This window comes from Oryzias latipes, chromosome 3 (genome assembly GCF_002234675.1).
Source record: "Oryzias latipes chromosome 3, ASM223467v1".
NCBI lineage: Eukaryota > Metazoa > Chordata > Actinopteri > Beloniformes > Adrianichthyidae > Oryzias > Oryzias latipes.
The window spans coordinates 36,092,495-36,114,938 of NC_019861.2; the positions used below are offsets into that span (position 1 = coordinate 36,092,495).

A 22,444-nucleotide genomic window follows, 5' to 3' on the forward strand; every position below is an offset into this window, starting at 1 on the left:
TTAGCCATTCTACATAAAGTCAAGCATTTTCTAAACACAGCTATATTGTATATTCTATATTGTTCCCTCATAATTCCTTATTTGACTTATTGTTTAGAAATCTGGGGGCAAAGTTATAAGTCAAACACAAAACCTATTTTTATTCTACAAAAAAAAGCAATTAGAATTGTAAACCACTCTTCATACAATCAATCCACAAAACAAATATTTCCAAAATTAAGGGCAATAAAATTTTTGGATTTAGTTGATCTTATAACTGGAATTTTTATGTTTAAAGTTAAAAAACAATGTGTACCTGCCAAAATACTTTATTATTTATTTGAAATAAAATGTTTCAAAAGAAAGTGGTCAGAACTAATTCACTAAGGAATAGTATTTTTGTTCAGGGGGTCAACATGTGGAATTTATTTTCTGAAGAATGCAAAGTCCATATTTCAGTTTAAGAAAATGTATACATTTAAAATCTATCAAAAATACCTTCTGGACAGAGACTCTGGTGGTTGTGAGGTCATTTTGAGAAGTGTTTGTGTTTTTCCTCTTCTTTTTTCTTTTCCTAGATGTGATGTTTGTATTCATAAGCCTTGGCTTCACCCGACACCTTTTTCGGTTAATTTTGTTCAATGTTTACGTTTTTTTCAATGTTTATGTTGACATTGTTCAGTGTTAATGCTTATGTTGATATTTTTAAGTTTGTGTGTTTAACATAACCGAAATTAATGTCTCTAAAAAAAAGACCTTGACGTTGCAGCTGGTGACTCGGCCCCTCCCACAGACGGTTGATTTAGTCCTAAATGCAGATTTTTTTTTGCTTTCCATTCAAATACAAACACTTTTGTATTTGGATCATTTGTTAAAAATGAAGTGAAGAGCAGAAAAGTTTCACGATTCCTCTTGTTTCCCTCTGAGTTACAGACCTCTGGGGGCTGCATGAATGCAAACTCCAGATGTGGTGGAATTTATGAGAAAACTTTATGCAAAATAAAGTTTCACAAAGATTTTTATGCCAAAAGACATCCAGAAAGAACAATCAGCTGAATTATTATTATTATTCCTTTTCTGCTCTAATCGTCCACATCAAACCATCGTTTCAGTGGATCAAAGACAAAAGCAGGGAGGAGCCTTCATGGAGGAACCTGGAAACACCTGGATGGATGTGGGGCGGCGGCGCGGCGAGCTTTGGGCTGAAACACGCCGCGACCTCCACCCCGGATGGCGCCTGAAAGTCCTCTGCCGGTTTGAGGCAGAAGCAGGAAGCGTTTCAGCTCCTCATTTAAGGCGCAGCTGCTCCTGATTTACATTTCATTTTTTGTGACATTTGCTTAAATCTGCTGAAGTTTGCTTAGATGCTAATCTGCGAAATCTCGCTTTCTTGTGTGTTTACCTTCCATTTCAGAACTAAACGCTCGACGCCGCAGTCGCTTCACCGCCGCAAAGATCACCTGTCAGTCAGAGTGTGATCCATCTACTCTTTTGGGGGGGCGGTTGGGGGGGTGATTGATTAAAATAGACGTGCGGCGTTGCTGCTGCTGCTCGCCAGCGTTTGGGTGCCTTTGTGGATGAGGGGAGCGGCGTGCCGCCTTCTGATGTGGAGGGTCTGCAGGAGAGCCACCCAGACTTTCCCACCACTACGGTTTCAATGGAGGATCAACACACACACACACACACACACACACACAAAGCTGCAATGTTGCCTTAAGTCACAATCTAAATTGGCTCCCAGGGGCATACCGACTACCTTGTTCACCAAAGGCGTTGTGTATGTTTTGAGAGTGCTTAGCATATGCTGCTGTAACCTGAGATGTCTTCCTCTGTCTCCCACACACACACACACACACATGCACGCACACACACACACACACACGTGCACACAAACTCTACAAGAAGTTGCTCCCCTTTTCTCCTTTTATCTATTTCCCATCAGAAGATTAATTAGATTCAAAACAGTTTTCTTACCAAACCATGTTTTGCAGCAGCAGACAAACATCGGTGCAGGCAGGTTGGAGGGGGGGGGGGGGGTGGTGCAGGTGGGTGGGCGTTCGGAGGGGGGGGGGGTCTGATGTCTGTTTATTAATTCTGCCTTTTTTTGGGGGGGGGGGGGTTTCACAAAAGGTAGATTTTTCTTTGTCATATTTAACTTCCGCGAACACGCTGATGGAACGCCGGCGCCGGCCGGCTCTCGCTGTCGATTGGTGCAGACGTCAGTCAATTAAAAAAAAAAAAAAAAGAGAGAGAGAGGGGAAAAAAAGCTGCGATCAAACCTGCTGCATCTCTGATTTGATGTGAAGCCATGAAAGCAGCAAACATTTTAAGACGCTCTAACCTTTCCTGTGTTTACCTTATTAAAGAGTGTGTACCTTAACTGCTACACACAGTAATAGGCAAGAGCAGTGAAGTGTTGATTCTACAAAAGATGCAGGGGGGGTGGCTGGATGTGTCTGCGTGCATGCACCAAGGTGCATACACGCAGACACATCCACCCCCCCACCACCCTCCAATATACTCCCAGATCACGGCCGGCTGCCTGGCAGCCGAAGTTAACATTTTCAGAGAAAATATTCCTTGCCTCCAATAGTCCGATGTAATTCATTTTCCATCTCTGTTCATTAATCATTGTTAAAATTAGTGATCCATTTCTTCCACTCTGCCATCTGCACTCAGCTTCCTAACAAACATGACACCTCGGCGCATAATGGAAGCTGACAGCTACGAGGAGGCCTTTCCAAATAGCTTTCTGCAGACGTGCACCTCCGCGTCTTCAGAAGTGGGTTATGCAGACCGCCCGGCCCCCCCACAAACACCGGCGGGCGTGCACGGACGGACGCACGCGCGCGCGCGCACACGCCAGCCGCCAGAAGAAACGTAAAGAAAGAAAGAAACGGGATCTCTTCCAGAAATGTTATGAAGCTGAAAACAATAAAAAAACGCTTCACCTGCTCCACAAGCGAGGAAGAGGAGGAAGAGGAGGAGATCTGAAAACCGTTTCAAACCTGACCAACATTTGTAAACTATGGAGAAATGAAGATGTTTTTAGACGTTTGTTCCACCCAGAGAGACATCATCGATCGAAATATGAGTCCGGCCTCCACCTGTCTTCATCACCTTCGTGGAAGACTCGCTGCAGAACCGTTTGAGTTCTGGACCCACTTCAGAACGTATGGAGGTCCAAAAACGTCAGAACAATCCAGAACCGTCACGCCGATGCTCTCTGAGGCCGACGTCAGTCTGAGCTCATTCGTCGTGGGCGCAGAACTTTCCGCTTTAGGAATTTCTGCGAGGATGGATTAAAACCCCACACAATGACACTGCCACCGCCGTGCTTTACAGCTTGTCTGAGGAAAATCTGCGTCCGGTTGAGTCCAGGACAGACGCCACGCTTCTCCTGTCTCCAGATTCACTCTTTCATTTCTGCTGAATCAGCGCTTTTGTGCAAATCCTGCATTTCTATCGTCATCCGAGTCGGTCAGGAGGGTGCAAAAAATTTTACAAATACTGCTGAATCGAGACCTGCCAAGCCCCCCCCCCCTTCCAGAAAAAAAGTAACTTCAGAACGTATGGAAGTCCAAAAACGTCAGAACAATCCAGAACCGTCACGCCGATGCTCTCTGAGTTCATACGTGGGTGCAGAACTTTCCTCCTGGAGATCTTTTGGGAGAACGCAGGACTCGTGGATTAAAGCCCCACACCATGACACTGCCACCACCGTGCTTTACAGCTGTTTTCATATTTTTTATCAGCAGAATCAGTGCGTTTGTGAAAATCCTGCACTTCTTTGATGACCTGAGACAGCAGAGACGGTGCAAATACTTTTGCTAAACTGTACCAATATGAAGAGCTGCGCCCCCCCCCCCTAAGATTATTCCAAGTGTTTCTCTTTGTGGCAAAAACGTAAAAATGACTTAAAGGCAGGAATGTCTTCCCTTCTTCAGACGGACGATCCAAAGCGTGTGCGTGCTGCAACCTGGAGCTGCAATGGTCTCTTGCACAAACACACACACACACACACACAGTCGGGATCCCTCCCTGGCGAGGCGTGTGTGTGTCTCTGCCCGAGGCGCAGCACATTAATCTATATAATGCCCTCAAAGAGAAGGCTTTTTCACACCACTAACTGCCAAGGACTACGAGGGGCAGCGGCTGAGCCATGATTCAGCTGTTAGCCCAACTGGCGTCCCCATACGCGCAAACACACACACACGCCCCTCTGGACACGCCGAACGCGTGCGTGTGTGCGAGCACGTGCACACTTCGCTGGCGCTGAAGACAAAGTCCCCCCCCCTCTCTCTCTTATTTCTTGAAGTTGCCCCGTCCAGATTTAATATTCATTTGCCGCGCGCACGTGTGCGTGCGTGTGTGTAGGGGGGGGTGATTGGAGGGCTGGCGCTCAGAGACAGACAGAAGAGCCGCTAAATCATCTTGACATTCACCGAGAAGTCGCCACACAGAAAGCCACCGCTGCTGTTAGTTCTCCCCTCCACTAATTTGGTTCTACTTAACCCCTGAGCGCACCCCCTCCACCCCCCCGTGCACGTGCAGGCGGAGCAAACAGAGGCGGGCGCGCGCACGAGTCCTCCCTCGGCCGGCTCAACAGTTTGGTGCACGTATAGAGGCCATATGATGCACTTTTCCTGCACGTCTAAAGTAAATAAGACAGATCCTGTTTTATTTGTGCCCCCCCCCTCCCATTCTAAATTATATAAGCCTCGCACATGGCTTAAAATTTTGTAAAGCTTTTCTCAAAATCCTACTTATGGTTGCTGTTCTGTGCCAAAAAGTTCATCTGGCCTGTAAAATTTAAGCACGGATTACAAATATTCAAATCATGAGCTTACTGTTCAAATAAACATTTCCAACAGGGAGGGGAAAAGTTGCAAGGCATACACTTTCCGCATAATTCCTCCTCTGGCACCTCCCCTCCCCTCACTCCTAATAAAACTGCCATGAGAAAGGAGGCGTGGGGGGGGGGGGGGGGGCAGAAGGTTCAAAGTTTGGCGTCTTCGTTTTAACATGCGGCTGGATAAACAGTGTTGATGAAATATGTAATTAATGTAATTGTAACCACCTAAGCAATTACAGCAGCCGGGTGGGCCCGCCGCCGGACAATAGAGCACCTTATTACAGTTTTTAAAGGGGGGGTGGGGGGGCTTAAGCGGGTCAGCTGCTCGCCACATGGTCCGAATAATCGGGACTGAAGTCACAATGGTTCCAGCTCCGCCGCCCCTCACTAATCGCCGCCGTCAGGCTCCTTCAAACGTGCACCGACATCTCAGACCGTCGGTGAAGCTACCGGATGGGGGGGCTGAGCCTGGACCCCCCACACACACACACACAACCGCCCTTTCGCACTGACAGCCGGTGTTATCCCAGGGATTAAAATAGCCTCTTCCCTGCGCCGCATTACAGTCTTCCACATTTGCAAAATTGCAAACAGATGCAACTCAAGTACCTGCAAATAATCTGCCAAGACCAATTTCAAAAGGGAGATTTCAGAATGTGCAGCAGTCATTAGGAGGGGCATTATTTCAGCGACGAGCGCGAGGGGGGCCGGCGCTGGGTCACCCCCCAACCAGATGGGTCCCGCCGCCTTTCATTCAGCGAGGAAGAAGTTTCCCAAAAACCAAGATATGAAGAAATTAGGGAGGAATATTGGAGGAGAATATTGGAAAGATCTGGAAAAATGTTTGTGAACCCTGACAGCTGAAGACAAGAGGAGAGAACCCCCCCCCCCAAGAGGATCAAATAATTATTAAATCTTTATAGTGAATGACTGGAAGCTAAACTGGGTGAAGAAGTTGAGCGAAAAAAGGGAGAAAAGTAAAAGAAACTAGAAGAAAAAGCAGCGTTGATGCTATATTGCTGAATGAAAATGAAACTTAAAGTGTGATAACTGGCAAATAAATAAGAAATAAAGGATTAAAATTGACCATAAATAAAGTGGAAACAGCACAATAACAAGAAAGATAAAAAAAGGCCAGATCCGGGTATCGAACTAGCGAGCTTCTGCACCAAGGATTCCCCATGGATTTAAATGGAGGCAAAAAATCCTGGAAATCCTGGAAAAGTTCAAGGATTTGAAGGAACAAAAGTCAGAGCTGGAAAAAGCTGAAAAAGCCGAACATTTGAATAGTTGAACGATTAAAATAGCTGAAAAATTGTAGGAATTAAGGGACAAAAAAATGGAAGAAGAAACTAGAATAAAGAAAGAGAAACAGGAAAACAATGGTTGAATATTTTACAGCATTCAACCAATAAAGCAAAAGAGGCTGAAAATAACTGCAGGACTTTCTGGGATACAATGGGGGGGGGGCAAAAATGAACTAAAGATAATGAAAATGTGTGAGAATTAAGCTGCTTGGGAAAAATCTATTTAATTCATAAAGTACAAAACAAATGAAAATGGAAAGCGCAGATATTTAATCGTACAAAAAAAATCAAAACTTTAAATGTTAAAAATGATCTTAATAGTATAAAATTATAAAGACTTCAAAATAAGAGCTCACGGTATGGTGCTGAATTAGATTTTTCAAACTAAAAGATTCTCTAAAGTGTGGACGGATCTTCAGGAGTGTGAGCAGAAACCAAAAAAGGAGACGCAGGAAAGAAGCGAGCCGAAGAGGGAAGCAGGAGAGGCCTTCAAGGCTCAACGTTTCACCAAAAGCAGAGGACTCTACCGGTTCTGTGCGATGACCGGACCTCTACGCCGCCTTTACATCGAATCTGATCAGAAAGCTGCTCATTTCTGACGGGGCAGCAGAATAACAATCCAAGGCGTTCGGGGAAGAAGAAAAAAAAAGGATGAAAATCACCAAAGCCTTAAAACAATACACATTCAATCAAATTCTGCATAATGGCAACAGTAGAAAGCATTTTCGGCATTCCACCCACAACAAACCGGCTTTGTTCTGCTGCTCCGAGAGGCAGTGAGGGGACACAATCAAGTGCGTGAGAAAGTCAGGAATTTCAAGCTTCCTCTGTCTCTTTTTCTCCTTCTCCCTGTTTTTTTTGTTTTTCATATTATTTGCTTCCTGTTTCATTGTCGCTGCAGCAGCAGAGACTTTGGTAATTGAGCGGTACAGAACATGTGCCCTCCCTGCTCGCAGATGACAGATGGATTATAAAAACTTCAAAGCCGAGCGTTTGGAGCACCAGGGGAGAGATGCTAGGTATTTGAACTATCGCTCTTTACCCAGGAGACAATGACTGCCTGACATGATGCATACATCAAGGAACGGAGCTGCAGCGGCGGCAGCAGCAGCGGCGGCGGCACATGTAATCCCGCCCTGAAAAACTGGCAGTGAGAGGAAAGAGGCTGCACTCGCTCTTCTCCTTCCCAGCCTTGTTTTCTTCTTCATTGTTCGCTGGTGTTTGCTGGCTGTTGGCCACGTTCAGGGTTCACGCCGTGGTGTTTACCCCCCACCCCCCACCCGGTCAGCACAATCATCAGGACTTTTTAAAACAATCCTGGAGGGAAAAAACGCCACTCCGACAGGAAGCGAGGACGGCCATGCTTCCTATAATCATCTTATAAGCATGATTTATGGAAAAGGGCCATCTGCTTCGCCTTACTTAAGCACGGAGGCAACCTTTAATAATATAAGGACACGGGGTAAGAAGCGTGTCACGGGGGGGTGAGCGCCGCCAACACGGAGCGGTGGGCTCCAACGCCACCGCACAGAGCGGGCCCCTTCTTCCTGTCTGCTCTGCTCCTCGGCATCCAGTTCAGATGGCAGCTAATCACTGCTGCCCCCCCCCCCCCCCCCCCCCGTCACAGCGTTTAACCCCGGCCCCTCCTCTTGACCCCCGAAGGAATTAGCGGCATCACTGGAACACACACATTCAACACACACACACACACACACAGGTTTTCTGATCCATTTCCCTTCATAAAAAGTCCAGTTTGTGTCCAGAAATGAGAATAACAAAAGCCAGACTAGGAGATTAGCCTGAGTTTAAATAACCTGGGTTAATGTTAGATTATCTCCAGTCTGATAAATCACTGAAGCTCAGGTCCAACTTCTTAACATGACAGTCTGCGAGGTTCGATATCATCACGACAATATTTATTAAGGGTAAAAAATCAGTCCTACTTTGGACTTTGTTCCTGTGCTTTGGAATGGAAGCCTTGCTTAGAGGCGCTGAGGGGCGGCTAACAGCTAGCTTTCGTGGCTAAATCCTCTTAGTTTTATCTAAATTATCCAATTTTTATAAAAGTATCAGCTAAGTTTAAAGTAAAATCTAACTTTTCTTTACTACACTCTTGTTATGAAGTACTGTGTTTATAATTGATGACAAAAAACATTCAAAGAACGTACTTAGGCTAACGCTAAAGTTAGCATCCAAACAGCTAGGCTACAAGTTAACATATGTGGGTGAATCTTGGCAAAATAATAGTGTCTGTTAAGATACAACTATTAGCTAAATGCCATGTGATGTCATTTAAAGTCAAGAAACGAATTACATTTATGTGTAATTGTGTAGTTGTAGGACGGAGGCGGATGTTAGCAGTGTCACACTATAGCTTGTAACAACAAAATGTTGTGAGTGTTGTTCGGCTTTCGGCACATCCCTTCAGGGGTCGCCACAGCAACTCAGCTTTTACTGACCCGCACCAGCAGTTTGGACGAGTGCTTTACGCTGGATGCCCTTCCTAAACCATGTATTTTGTCCGGGCTGGGGACCGGCACAGGGAGACCCAGACCAGTGAATTAAAAAGATTTAAACTTAATTCATTTTATTTCAAGCTTTATATTAAGTAACCTGCTGTGTTTGTAATTGATAACAAAAGGGTTTTAAAGTAACGTACAGAAGCTAAAGCTACAGTTAGCATCCAAATGACTAAACCGACTAAGATGAGGTGGATAATCTCATTTTAGTAAAAATTTGATGCATATTTTGGTAAAATTATCAGCTGTAGGCTATGTGACGTAATCTAAATTCAGCTAACGGATGAAAAAATGTGAAATCATAGGGGAATATAATGTTGTGTCGCTATCAGCTGTAGCCTAATATAAAATCCAACAGGTTATTAATAAATACTGTACCAAAAGTACAGAAGCTAAAGCTAAAGTTAGCATCCACATGGCTAAAGCTCCATGTAATGCCTGAAAACAAGCTGTAGGCCGTGGCATTTTACATATTATAAATAAAAAATGAACCATAACAGAAACAAAAGAACGACACGAAACATGTTTAAGATATTAGCGTGTTAGCTACGAACAATATTTTTCAAATATTAGCACCAGAACTGCAGCAGTTTGTAGTGTGGTTCAAAAGATTTAAATCCAAACATCCGTGAACTTTGTAAAAAACATTTCCCCGTGATTTAATACCACAAGGTGGAGAGAAATGTTTCTCATTATCTGGCATTAGCAAAAAATAAATAAATGAACAAGAACACATTTAACACTTTTTCATGTTTTAAGTTAAATTTTAATTATTTTTAAGTAGCCTGATTTTATTTATAGCACACATACTTCTTGTGTTTTTATATATATATATATATATATATATATATATATATAAAAACACATACATACATATATATATATATATAATTCTTACTTTGATTTTGGAGCACAGAAAGAAAATTCTACTTGACCTTTTATTACCAAAGCTCCTTATTATAGAGCTTTTTGTTGCATTAATGAAAATCTTAAAGATGATTTTTTTCTTATTTACTACGGCAGAGGATGCCTATGTAAACACAAACAACGATTAAAACATGTTTAGTGTTCTTTTTGCTGCACAACAAATGAATAAATGTTTTGCTGAACTCCGTGGGCTTTAATTCCCATTTTTATCCCACATCTGCGAAGCTAAATCTGGAGATTTTGGGGCCTTTTTGGAGATAATTGCTTCATGACATTGATTGGACGTGTGGTCTTCTCGGGTTTTATTGCATCAGCACAGGTTTGGTTGTCCTTCAAACAGACGGCTGGCTGCTGAAATATTAATAGAACAGACAAAAACAGAGCTGAAGTGATATTCTGATCCACTTTGCAGGAGAAAAGGTCTGGGAGCACGGCACCAATTGACCTCTGCGCCCCCGCTGGTGCCCTATGACCCCAGTGTGACCTGGAAACAGCTCCTTAGCATGATACGGGGGGGAGTCGCGCTGACAATAAGCCACACTTGTTTCCGCATGGAGGGACACACAAAAGCTCCTCCCCATGTGGTCACCTTCCCAGTGTCCATCAGGATTGTTGTTCTAATCCTCGCCGGATCATCTCATCGATGCCTAGGCCGTTTATGTGTAACGGATCCCAACGCTGCCTCCACCGCCCTGCCGGCTCCTCAAATCCTCTCCTAAACCCCCGTTTGCGATCTGTTCATCGCCGGAGGCTCCTTTTTCAAAGAAAAGCCGGAACTGTTATCGTGTCCACTTCCCTTAACAACCGGACTGATAGTCAGAAATCCAACAGATCATTTGATCTGAAAGTACGTCCACCAACTTCCGAAATTACTTGAAACCCTTCATTTTGAGTATTTATGGGGAGACTAATGGATTTCGTGGAGTTACGAATGTTTGAAAGCTAGCATGAATGCTAAAAAATAAAAAGCGACCAGTGCTCTCAGTGAACAGTTAAAGCAAAAATGTTCTACAAAAACTATTCTTTAAGTTTTATATCAGTTAAAATCAGAGGAACACAAACTGGGTTTGTTCCAAAATAAAGGTACATTTTTGAAACATTTTCCTCCAAATCTGGGAATTTTGCTACTAACTTGTCGTTTTGGAAACATAAATAAAAAGAACTTGATTCCAAAAAGTTTAGCCTTAAACCACAACAGTTGGGCAGTGATATAGAGCATAGCTGCAAAGAAAGCTGCTTTACTGTGAAGATCTGTCACAGATGTATCACAAAAACCTGTGAAAGTATAGTTACTATAACACACATTTGTCCATTAAATATAAAAAAAAATGGTTCATATATTTAATCATTTCTGTTTCTTCATTTTCACCTTTTTCTTTTCTGCCTAATTCTTTTCAAGCACTGTTAATAATTGTGCACATCGGAAGAAACCCTCCAGTAACCAATATTTTGACTGTTTTTGGGAATCTCTTGGAGTTACAACTATTCTAGAGCGAGTTAAAATACTAATATTACAGACTGCATGTGGTCAAAGTGAAAGTTTTCATTTAACGCACAAAAACGTCCTCTAGAAAAATGAAAGATTCTTCATGTTAAAGCAAGCAGCAGCTGTTTAGTTCAGTTCAAATCACATCTGATGTTTTCAATCAGGATTTCAAACCTCAAACTCATTTTCCATAGAGCCTGTCAGTGTCCTTGTTGCTTCAGGTTGTCTTTTTTCTAAGTTCATGGTCATTTATTTTCCTTACAGAAAGAAAAAAAAAGGCTTCCTGTTCAGAAATAAAAGTAAATTATGATGCCAACCTTTTTCTCCAAAGCGTAAATAAAAAACGTGAATAAAAAGAAGAATTTGGGTTTCTGAAGTTCAGTAGCATTTTTCGGCCCCCAAAGTTGAGCTCCGAACCGAGCGGCGTGGGGCCGCCCCCCCCAAAGCGCCTCGTCTTTGGCTCTAGAATCAGTTCAGAGAACAAATCCTGGTTTCCAGACTTCTGTCCTGACAGAGCCGTCACACAGCGCCTTCCTCCTCGTCCTCCTCTTCCTCCTCGCAGCATGTGTAAGCAGAAGTGCACGTGCTTCCCTTCGCCCTCATTACCAGCTAACTACACCGTTTGATTAAAAGCGTGTACGGAGAGGAAGAGGTGGGGGGGGGGAGGCCGAACCTCCATAATTAAGATCACTTCACAGATTACCTCCAGCAACAAAGCCGAGCGAGTGGCAGCCGCAGAACCTGGATGAAGGAGGGGGGCCGACCTCTGCTCCCCCCCCCGTGAACTATGGTGATGAATGACCCCCCCACACACACACACAGGTGCTGCTCACAGCCCACAGGTGGATTCAGTTAGAGAAGCTCCGACTGTCGATCCGAAGGTTTTTGAGGATCAAACCTCGTTTCCTTCGGTCATCAAAACGACTTTCGGAGATTCCGGATGTGAGACCGAGGGGGTCGGACCAAACAGTCACTACTGAGGTGTTTGCTTTGGAGTTTCACACGGTGACTTCAGGTTCTAGGCCTCCGTCATCTCTACACGTGAAAGTGACCTTCTGACCTCCAGCGCCAAAACCTGAACTCGCAGTTTTTTTTCTCTGAGCGCTGCTGCCGTCGTCTCCTTCACTTCACTCTCCACGCGTCACGTTTGTCCTACAAACCCATTCAGATCTTTGGCAAAAAGATGGGGGTGATTTTGGGGGGGGGGGGGGGGCATTTACTCCAATCACGGGCATCCACCAAGAGCGCTTCAAGACCCTCGGGGGCCGATCGGCAATCAGAGAGACGAAGGCCAGGAGAGGCAGAGAGCTTCAGATCTGACCTCCTCTAATCCAGAACTTGTCCTGTTGGGGGGGGGGGGCATGTAGAAGATGGGGATGGGGGGCAGAGATGTCGGTGTCACAGCCGACATCTCTGCAGTAGGAAAATGAATGATGGTGATATAAGTCACTTTCAATCGTCTTCTGCCCCCCCCCTCCCCCCACTGAGGTTGCAGGTTCAAACTCTGAAGGAAACATCCTGAACATGCAGACCAGATCCTCTACAGATCCAAATCCAGGAAGGACGAATGACGGTAACTGCAGCATCTCCTCCTGGATGACGGAGAAGATCTGCATCCTGGGTCAGACGGCGCTCTAGAAACCATTTTTTCTTGATCATTTTTCTGTCTTTTCCAAAAACTCTCCGTCTTTCAATGTTTTTTTTTGCTAGTTCTGAGTTTCTTTAGATTCTTCTGAAATCCTCCTGCTCTCCTAACATTCATGCAGCGACGCTCAAACCGGACTTTTTCTTTTGAGGACGTTTGCATTGAGAGACGCCTTTACTAACGTTTGTCGTTTCGGTTTTACGCTGATGACGCTTCGCTGTTTGAGATTTGGAGCAATTAGAATGTCAAGTGGTTTTACTTTCAAATGCATTCATCAGTAAATATCTCAAATAAATTTGATATATTTACATATTTTTATTGTCTTTTTACCGTTTTGGAAAATTGCTTGAAATAATAATCAATCAATCAATGAAGGGAGGTTCCTACAGCTGGGAGGTTTTCATTTCTTCATAGTCAGAAACAAACGAAAAAAGTCGGATTTGAAGCTGAAGAACAAACTAGATCAAATATTTTGTTGCAACTTAATTTTTTGAAATACACTTTTCAATCTTCTCAGCTGTTTAAGGCGTCTGAATGGATTCTTATTCGTTGACGAGTGAAATGTGTGAAACTGAACTGAGACTGGTTTAAGATCGTTCTGTGATCGTTCTCCTTAAAATCCTGACAATTTTGGTGGAATTCTGCCGGAAAAAAGGAACAAATCCACACCTGAAACGGTCGATCCAAATGTAAAAATAGACGGAGAAGAAAGCTTTGGTGGAAAATCCTGAAGGGTTCATCTTTTTCTGCTGAAGCTGTCATGCTCAGGTTAGCAGGAGCACGCCGTCTCAGACTGCCTTTAAACGTATATCCGCCGCGGCGTTGATGCAAATCTGTTTACCGAGGCTGCTGAAAGACAAGCCGAACAAGGGCCAGAGCCCCCGTACTTCCACTTAACCCCCCCACACTGTGAGATAAGAAGCAGCTCCGAGGTGAAGAAAACAAGCGCCGCTCCTAATCAGAAATAATAGCGGCGACAAAAAAAAAGACTCCAAACAAAAAAGGAGACGGAGGAGAGAAGGTGACGAGTCGTTGGCAAACAAAAATGGAGAAACTGTCAGAAATTGCGAGAGACCTCTTAAGGGCTTCTTTTACAGCAGAGGTAAAGGACTAAAAAGAGGCATTAAAGCAAAGAGCCCGCCGCCTCGCCGGGGGAATTCTGCCGCATCAGACAGCTCTCTTCTCCAATTCAACCCCATAATAACCCAGATAAATAATAGATAAACAGTATTTAGTTCCCACCTTGAAGAGGACTTTTTTAAAGTAGTTCATGAAAGAGTGACGGCTCCTGGAGAGCCGATTCACCGACACGCATGATCAAACGCCGGCGCTCGCACACACTCATGACAGAAAACACGCAGCGTGTAAACCAGGACGCCAAACGGAGCCGCAACCAAGGATTTCTGACGGTTCGGATCAAACGTACATCCCTCTGAGAGTTTCTGAGGATCTCCAAACAGATTCCTGTTCTGCAAACAAAACCAGACTTCACACCAAACATTCCTGAAATCCCCACTTCTCTATCCAGACAAACGTGCACCTGTGTGGAAATGATCTACGTTTGGTTATGTTTCGCTGTATTTAAACTGTTTTGGAGATTAACGTTCCTGGCTTTCTAAAAATCCTACAACATTAAACGGTTCTGCTTTATTCCTTAACATTTATGACTTTGTTTTAGGGAAATATTTGAATTTCAAGGAAGTTTGCGAACCAAAAGGACGGTTACCCTGATGAAGCAGAAGAGTGGTGTCATCTGCATAGTTGGTGACGAAGCTGCTTTAGTGAGAAGATCTGTCACTTTGGAGAAAAGTTTATCACCGAAATTCAGAAAGAAAACCAGAAACTTTCACTCACATTTTGTCCGATAAACATGAAAGATCGTTTTAGACATTTTATTCAGGTTTTTTTTCGTATTATTCGCTGAATTGTTTAAAATTTAAGCACTTATTGAAGGCATCGCAAGAAATCCGGTTTGATCAGAATCAACATCTGCCAACTTTGGAATTATTCGTAAACGTTAATTTGGAGTGTGGGAAACCCGTGAGTTTCGTAGATTTGAAAGCTAGCTAAAATGCTAACATATGATTACAAAATAAAAGCGACAAGTGCTCTGAATGAACGTTAGAGAACAAAACTGTTGAACAGAAAAGAAATGTTAACGCTACAAGCAGCTATTTCAGGATTTTAAAAAATCGGACAAAATTACAAAAGTTCTGTGAAAGCGGTCAAGTTCTCCCTGCTGTCGTAAAATTTTTATTCTGACTTTCAGTTCATTTATTTTATTCAAAAAATACACAAATTGGCTCCTATTCCAAAATAAAAGCATATAATTGCCACATTTCCCTCCAAATCTGTGATTTTTTACTCCAAACTTGTCGTAAATAAAAAGAATAATTTGGCTCCCAGAAGTTCCCCCTTCAAAAGTCAGCTGAGCTCCCCAACCAAACGTTTACCGTGATGGTTTTCCCTTTTTGCTGCAGACTCAGCCGCTTGCTGCGTCCTCGTTTCAGGTCTAAGCATAGAGATGTGCAGCGTGGCGGCGGCGGTGGTGGTGGGGGGCAGCTGCTCCCACACATCCCGCGAGTCTGAATTGATAAATTCAGTTTGATAAAAGTCAGGGAAATGCCGGCCTGTCTGCACACCTCTATTAGGCGCTGGTACATTTGTCACAGCCGGTGGAAGTCAAGCGGAGGGTTTTAATGTCACATCAGGCTGAATTAAAGACTCAATGGAAAGCCGGGAGAGCTGGGAGTTTTTATTTGGGGTGACAGAGCTGCAGCTTGTGGCTGCGCTCCATCCTGGCGCCTCCTTCGCATTTCGCATGCGTCTGCTGGGGGATCTCTCCTCCTGATTCTCCGCTGCTCATTTTGGAATCTCATGACTTTCAACAGCAAACCATTCTTCCTATTAATCAAGAAAAATGTGATCTGCGCCCGCATTAATCACGTCTTTCTTAATATAGCGTAGTAGGGGGGGGGGGGGGGGGGCTGCATTTAAAAACACACAGCTTTCCCCCTGAGAAGCCCTTTAATACCACATTACTGTTTCCCATTTATGCAAAAGTAAATAAGTGAACCCAAAAGGCAAGTGAGCATTCCAGGCGTTGAACACACAACCTTCTGTGAGCCGCTGTGTGCTCAAACGCCACCGCATCTGCGAGGCGTCGCTGCTGCACGCCACGCTTTTCTCTTCAGTCAAAGGTAAACACGCATCTGCCTGTTGGTTTTTCCTCCGTTTTATTAAAAAAAAGGAACATTCGCAGACAAACCGCTTCCATTTGACTCGAGCATTTAAAGCAGAGTCCCCGTCTGTCCGGAAGGCCTGGAACCAGCAGCTTATCTGTGGGGGGGTGGGGGGGCCACACAGGTGAACTTTATGCTGCAACGTGTTCACTTGGCGGGAACCGTGAGGCTAAAGGTGCAGGACTGAAACGCCACGGGAAAATCTCTGTTCTGATCCAAACGGGTTTTTTATATTTGGAAACTTGAATCACTCAGAATTATAAACTCCTTTCTTTTCTAATGTGTCTTTACTGTAATGTCGACAAAAATTAAGATGAATCCAAATATTCTGTTTCTTCTATTATTTGTTTCCATTTTCTTCTCCAAAAATTTGTGTTTATTTCTAAAAACTTTCATATGAAAATGTGGGCTTTTATTTTATAAACCATTCGATTTATTCTAGAAATTAAAACTAAACAATGTTTTTATTTTGAAAGTCTCAGTAAAATTGTTGCCAAACTTTCCATCTTTCCTCCAGAAGCTTTTATTCTGGAGAAACTTTTTGTTTTGTGATTCTGTTTTTCATTTTTCCGTTTGAATGAAGTTTGACTTTTCGAGTTCAGGTCCACTCTGAAAACTGTCGTCTGGATTTTTGAAATAAAATTCATTCTGAACATGAATTTATTCATTAAAATGACTTTAAAATACCAAAATGAATTTATTTGCAAAGTTTTAACTTTAGTTTCTGCTGAGATGAAGCATTTCGTAAGATTTTAACTTAAATGCAACATTTTTAACAATATTTTTTGATCTGAACCCCAAAAAGAATTTAAAATTTTAACTTTAATCAAACTTTTTATCTTTGAATTTATATTTTCAGCGAAAAAGACAAAAGAATGAAGAATTATTTTAAAAGTGTAACATTTCTGAGAATCTTTCCCAACAAAAGTCCTGGGGAGGAAGATTAAAGCCTCCAATCTGGCAGCCTTTAAACTAAATCAATATGAATGGAAAACAAATGTTTGCTCAGATTTTTATTTCAAACGTGGATTTCGTTTTTAGATGTGGAAGATTTCAATAAAGGTTATTTTATGATCATTTTCTACACTCTAGTCAAAAGACTCTTTTTTGGAAGGGGGGGGGGTACAACAGATATTCTGTGAGGCGACACAAACGACTGAAGTGAAAATTCATTTGAGGGATTTTCTTCTGATTGACTGAAGCCTCCGCTTTCCTCTCCGTGAAGAACCAACTCGTCTGAAGGAACGCCGTCTCTAACCGCCATGATTCGGTCGCAATCGGAGGAAAAGCTGCAGACGAGTCAGACGAAGGTCTGAGGACGCCAGGATGGGAGGCGTCACTCACAGGTAGCTGAGCTTCGCCTGCTGCTCCCGTGAGCCCCGGGCCCCCCCTCCCTCATGCGCCAGCGCGTCCCTCGGCGTGACCTGTCACTCAGAGGAAACGCCACACCGGGAGGTGCAGGACGGAGAAAACCCTCATCCCGCTTTGTCAAAATATTTGCAAGAGAGGAATTCCAGCGTGAAAGAGCCCCTTCCCCGAGTAACGAGTCGGCGCGGGGACCCCCCCTCCCCCCCAGGGCCGGAGAAGATCCCGCTATTGTGGCGTTGAACCGGCAGCCCCGGCTGGGAATGTGCAGCTTTCACAGCGTCCCGTCTGCAGCGCCGCAGCTCGCTCTTCTGCCCGCATTCCTGCACCTCTGCCACCTTTTTCCTCACTTTTCTTACCCCCCCCCCAACCCCCCCCCCCTTCAATGTTGCTCGTTAGCAGAGGTCTGGAAGTTGGCAGAGGTCACGTGCAGACATGACACGCCTCGTGCACGCCTCGTGCACGGAGGACTCTGCGGCTGCAGAGCAGGAGGCGTTTGCAGAACGTTTGGGGTTTTTTTTAAATTAAAAAGAAACTTTTTAAAGAGAAAAAGAGCCCCTCCCCCATCACACACGCATCTGCGCACACGCATACACACGTGCAGCTGCCCAGACAGGCAGACGCTGCTCGTGATGGCACCCTGGCACGAGAGGACGGGCTCCGTCAGCGCCGCGTCGGCCCGGCTCTTTATTCTGAGATCAACACGACGGTCGCCATTATCCTCCCCCATCACGACCCCCCCATATCTTCTCCTGACTTCTTATCTCACTTTCAGGACCAAATAAAAAAATATATTTGAATATATAAATATATATAAAATCCCCCCCCCCCCCCAGGATTTTTTTATCTTCTGATCTGATTTTTTTACTTTCCGGTTTTGATTTAAAAAAAAATAAAATCTGATTTTGAAAAAGGTCTTAATGACGATCAAAGGTCAACGGCGTCTAACTGCTCCACGCGTGCCACCCCCTTTTGATGAACCCCCCCCCCCCCCCCCCCGTGTAATAGTCCCCCGCTGGTGTTGGGGGGGGGGGGTTCAAAAGAGCAGAAGGATTTGCTGCGACTCTCCGTTCCGTCTTTGAGGCCTGATGCTGCTCCGGCTCTGGAGAGGAAGGTCATGAAGGTCTGAGGCCTGATGCCCCCCCCCCACACCCACTGTCCCTTTCACCCTCCACCTCCTGAGGAGGGGGAGTTAACCCTCCAACCCCCCACAGCACTGTCACACAAAACGGTTCATGAGATGCACACATATCAATTAACCATCGATGAGCAGAGCTGGCCTGATTGCCCCCCCCCCCCCCACCTCCAAGTTGCCAGTGGACCCCCCCCCCCCGCATGATAACAGGGGGGGTTGCATTTTGTTCTTCAAAAATCAGCCTGACAGCAGCTTCACTTCAATGACTGTTTGACTGACAGTTGGTGAAGGGGGGGGGGGCTGCTTTGACACCTTCCTCTGCATGCTTTGACCCCCCCGACGCGCGCGCATGTACACGCACACACAAGTATTTCAGGGCAAAAACTTCCAGAAAAACTGATGAAGATATTTTTTCTCCAAAAATCTCCCGCGCGGCGCTGCGGGGGGGTTCACGCCCAAACACTTTCAGACGGAATATCGCGCGCGTGCCACCACACCGTGACAGCATTCAGGAAGAGTCTGGAGACATTTTGATGCTTTTGGGGAAACGCTCACGCGCACAGATGCGAGTCCGTGGCGCGCGCGCCGCAGGAACCGCTCCGAATCAGAGAGGCTCTGCGCTCCGTTTGGAGCCGGTGACCCCCCCCACGAAAAACACGGGAGATGCCCGGCACAAAATGGCAGGTCCCACCGGCTCCTCTCCCATCTTTTGGCACGTGCTGGACGAAGTGGGGGGGTCACTTTTCCCATAATCAAACTTTTCTCCGCAAAACATCGGCGCGTTTTACGCATCAAAGCGCATTTCACCCTGTTATTCTAGAATCACAGCTGGGGGGGGGGGGGGGTATATCAGCCCTGCTGTCACTCACCCCCCACGTCCCAAAAAAACACTTCTTACCTTTGAAATTGTTGGGACGCGCCGCTAAGTCCCGCGAGTCACCGCTGCGCCGCGAGGACCGCCGCCGGCGGAGAATGAGGCATGTCCGTTCGGATTCACCGGATCGGAGTCCGCCCGTCGGTTGGCGGGGGTGTCGGAAAGTGCGCTCAGGACCTGTTAGAGACCCCCCCGCCGCTCGTCAGCTGCGTCGCCGCGGCGCTCCCCCCGCCGCGTATTCCCACTTTGGAACGGAGAAAAAGAGGAAAAGCTCCCAGAAATGCGCCGTTTCTGCTCGCAGCCGTGAACGTGGTCGCCGCGCGCGAGCCTTCATCTTCCGGCTGCCCCCCCGCCCCTCATCTGCTCACTGAAACGCATCGTGGCGTTCAGAAGCCCCTCCATTGTGGCCCGGCGGCTCCTCCGCGGATGGAGCGGCGGTGATCAGGAGCTCGTTTAAAGCGATGATCCCACCCCCCCTCCACCACCTCCCGCCGTTCCACGTCCCCAGGTGTCGTCCGCGGGCCGCCCCCCCCTGCCGCCGCTCTGCGACCTTCAAGTCCCCACAAACGCGCTCTTATTTATTTTTTTTGGGGGGGGGGGGCATCCAAATCTGGCCTCTGCTCCGGTACGCTCAGGCGCCGGCGGAGCCGCCACAAACTGACCGGGAAACCTGCGAGGACACCCGGGTCACCGGACCCCCCCCCCCCCCCTGCCAGGAAAAAAAAAAAGTAGAATTTCTTACCTTTCAGGAAACAGCTTCAGCTTCTTCCCGCTCCGAAAAGTCCGGTGAAGCGCGCGTGCTCCCGCTGCGTCCCGCGCGTCAGTAAGAGAAGTCATGAGTGATAAAAGCGCCGCTCATCTGTGCGCGCGCGGTAACCTTGTGGCGGATTTAATGTAAATAAGCCTCGTTTTGCTGCCAATCCGCGCGCATGCACGCGCGCCTCCGCTCCCGCTGCTTTTTTAACGATTCATTCCTGCGCAGACGGAGGGAAATATGATTTATCAATAACGCCACCAATCCAGGCGCAGGAGGACTGAGGGGTGGGGGGCGGTGAGGCGAGGGGGGGAGGGGGTCGCAGAAAGTTAAAATAATTCAAAGAAAAAAAAAAACATTAAACTTCAAGTTGGAGCAACTTTTGGGTCCAGAAGCACAGACTCGTCCCGCGTGGACCCAAACTAAAAAAAAACAAAAACCCGCCGGTGTTTTGGCGATATTATGCCTCCATGGTGGGGGGGTTGTGGGGGGGTAATGCAATTACAGATTCAGTGTCCCAGCGCTGACAAAAGACAAGCTTGAATGGGGGCTTTGTTGGGGGATTATATAATGATTGGGGGGTAATTATGGGAACGGTTCGGTCAGAATCGGGAAGTATCAGAGGCTCCTGTTTGCTGGGATGCGCGCGCGCACGAGCACGGGAACAGCTGTCATCTTGGACTTGAACCACTGCAACCCATACCTTCAGAGCCGCGCGTGCCATGTCTAGGTGGAGGGGGGGGGGGGGGGTTTCTGGTGCGACATCATCCACGTCGCAGAGCACCTCTGGGGGTGTCACAACAAGGGGGGGGGGGGCAATGAGGGCAACCTCCTTTAGTAGAAGGAGTGGGGGGAGTTTTTGTCCTGAGGCTGTTGCTGCCCCCCCAGGACAAGTTGTGTCCTGTGGGGGGGTCAGGGTGAGCAGCATCCTCTGGTTTTAGATCCACTTCAGGACAGCAGAGGAGCTCAGGGGTTTTGAACCCTCAGCCTGAAGGTTTCCGCTGCTGCACAGTTTAAACATGAGAGTTTGGAAGCTGAAGACGGTCAAAGAGCTGAAAACCCAAACCACCCCCAACCCAACGCAGAAATATTTACACCAGAAGCAGAGCCGGAACACCAGAACAGGAAGAAAAAAAACGTGAAAAAAGAAAAAATCCGGTTAAACCCAAAACGAGCCACAGAAAAGCTGAAAACAGTTCAAAAGGCTGAATGTAAACAGTTATTCCCTGAAGATGCAGAACCGAACGCCGAAAAACAGCTGAAAGTATCCAAAGAGTTCCTTCCAGCAGTCGTCTACGACCTTTTCAGGAAGCGGCACCACAAACGTCATTTCAGCTTCCAGTTTTGTGCCTAAAGTTTCTTTTCGTTCTCTGTCAAACATCTGCTTTAAACTTGATTTGTTCACCAGGTTTCATGCAGGAACCATTCAAATGAAAGAATCAGCTGTTTGAATAACTTTATTAGCAGCATCCTCGTAACATTGGACAGCCGCTTGCTGAATGTTCTGCATTATTATTATGGTCTGTGGGAACAACTGTCAGTAAATCCATATTTTTGTGTGTTACATGCAGATTTCTTTTATTTTGAAGTCAAAGGCTCTTCTGCTGTTTTCCTCACTGGATTTATTTTGCCAAGAGAAATTTGTCAAACACGTTTTGTTTTGTCGTTAGCTTCGGGGTTTCGGTTTCACAGTCGGCCGCGTTAAGAAAGCAGCGGCTGGATTTTTTGACACGTGAGCGAGTGACTTGACATGAATCAAGAAGGAATTGGATGAGGAGAAAGGAAACCCAGCAGGTTTCCAAAATAAAACTTCCCTCTGCGCGCGATGAGAAGTCTGTTGTTGACCTTTCGCCGCGTCCCTTCCGGGGTCGCCATGGCGAATCCACAGATGCGGTTCGGCAGAGGTTTTTTCACGCAGGACGCCCTTCTTCAAACCAACCCTGTGTTTTTTTTCCGGGCTGGGGACCGGCACAGGGACACCCAGACTCGCGCCCCATCGTGGCCCCCGGGTGAAGCCCATCGTACCCCTCGGGAATCGAACCCTGGTTCCTCATGCGGCTGTCCTCGGATTAGAAATAAAACAGGAAAAAAACTGTAGGTTGAGTTTTCTTTCCCTTTTCTTTTCGGGGGTTTGGGGGGCCACTGTGGTAGAAAAAAGCTTAAAGTTAAAACTTGGAGCTGATTGATGCTGGAAGTGCTAAACCTGCTGAATCAGCACGACCCGCTACGAACGAGGGGAGGAAAAACCGAGCGGAACGACACGAGACGGTGCTAACCATCGGTACCTGGACGCTAAACGACGGGACAGCAGGAAGAAAGGACTCCTCCTTCTCAGCAGGTGAGCGTTTGTTTGATA

At 46.0% G+C, this 22,444-nt stretch overlaps 1 protein-coding gene across 7 annotated transcripts in view; it reads right to left on the reverse strand.

The window, feature by feature from the left end:
• Positions 1–20,362, reverse strand: part of znf536 (zinc finger protein 536) — a 174,878-nt gene extending 154,516 nt beyond the window's left edge. For 5 of the 7 annotated variants that reach the window (XM_023953733.1, XM_023953731.1, XM_023953727.1 and 2 more), the window contains exon 1: positions 19,359–19,795. The gene's annotated coding sequence lies outside the window, so the exon portion shown is untranslated. Of the gene's footprint in view, positions 1–19,358; positions 19,797–20,076 lie in introns of those variants that run through there. The other 2 variants (XM_023953729.1, XM_023953732.1) reach the window with 2 other exon arrangements.
• Between the last annotated feature and the right edge of the window lie 2,082 nt (positions 20,363–22,444).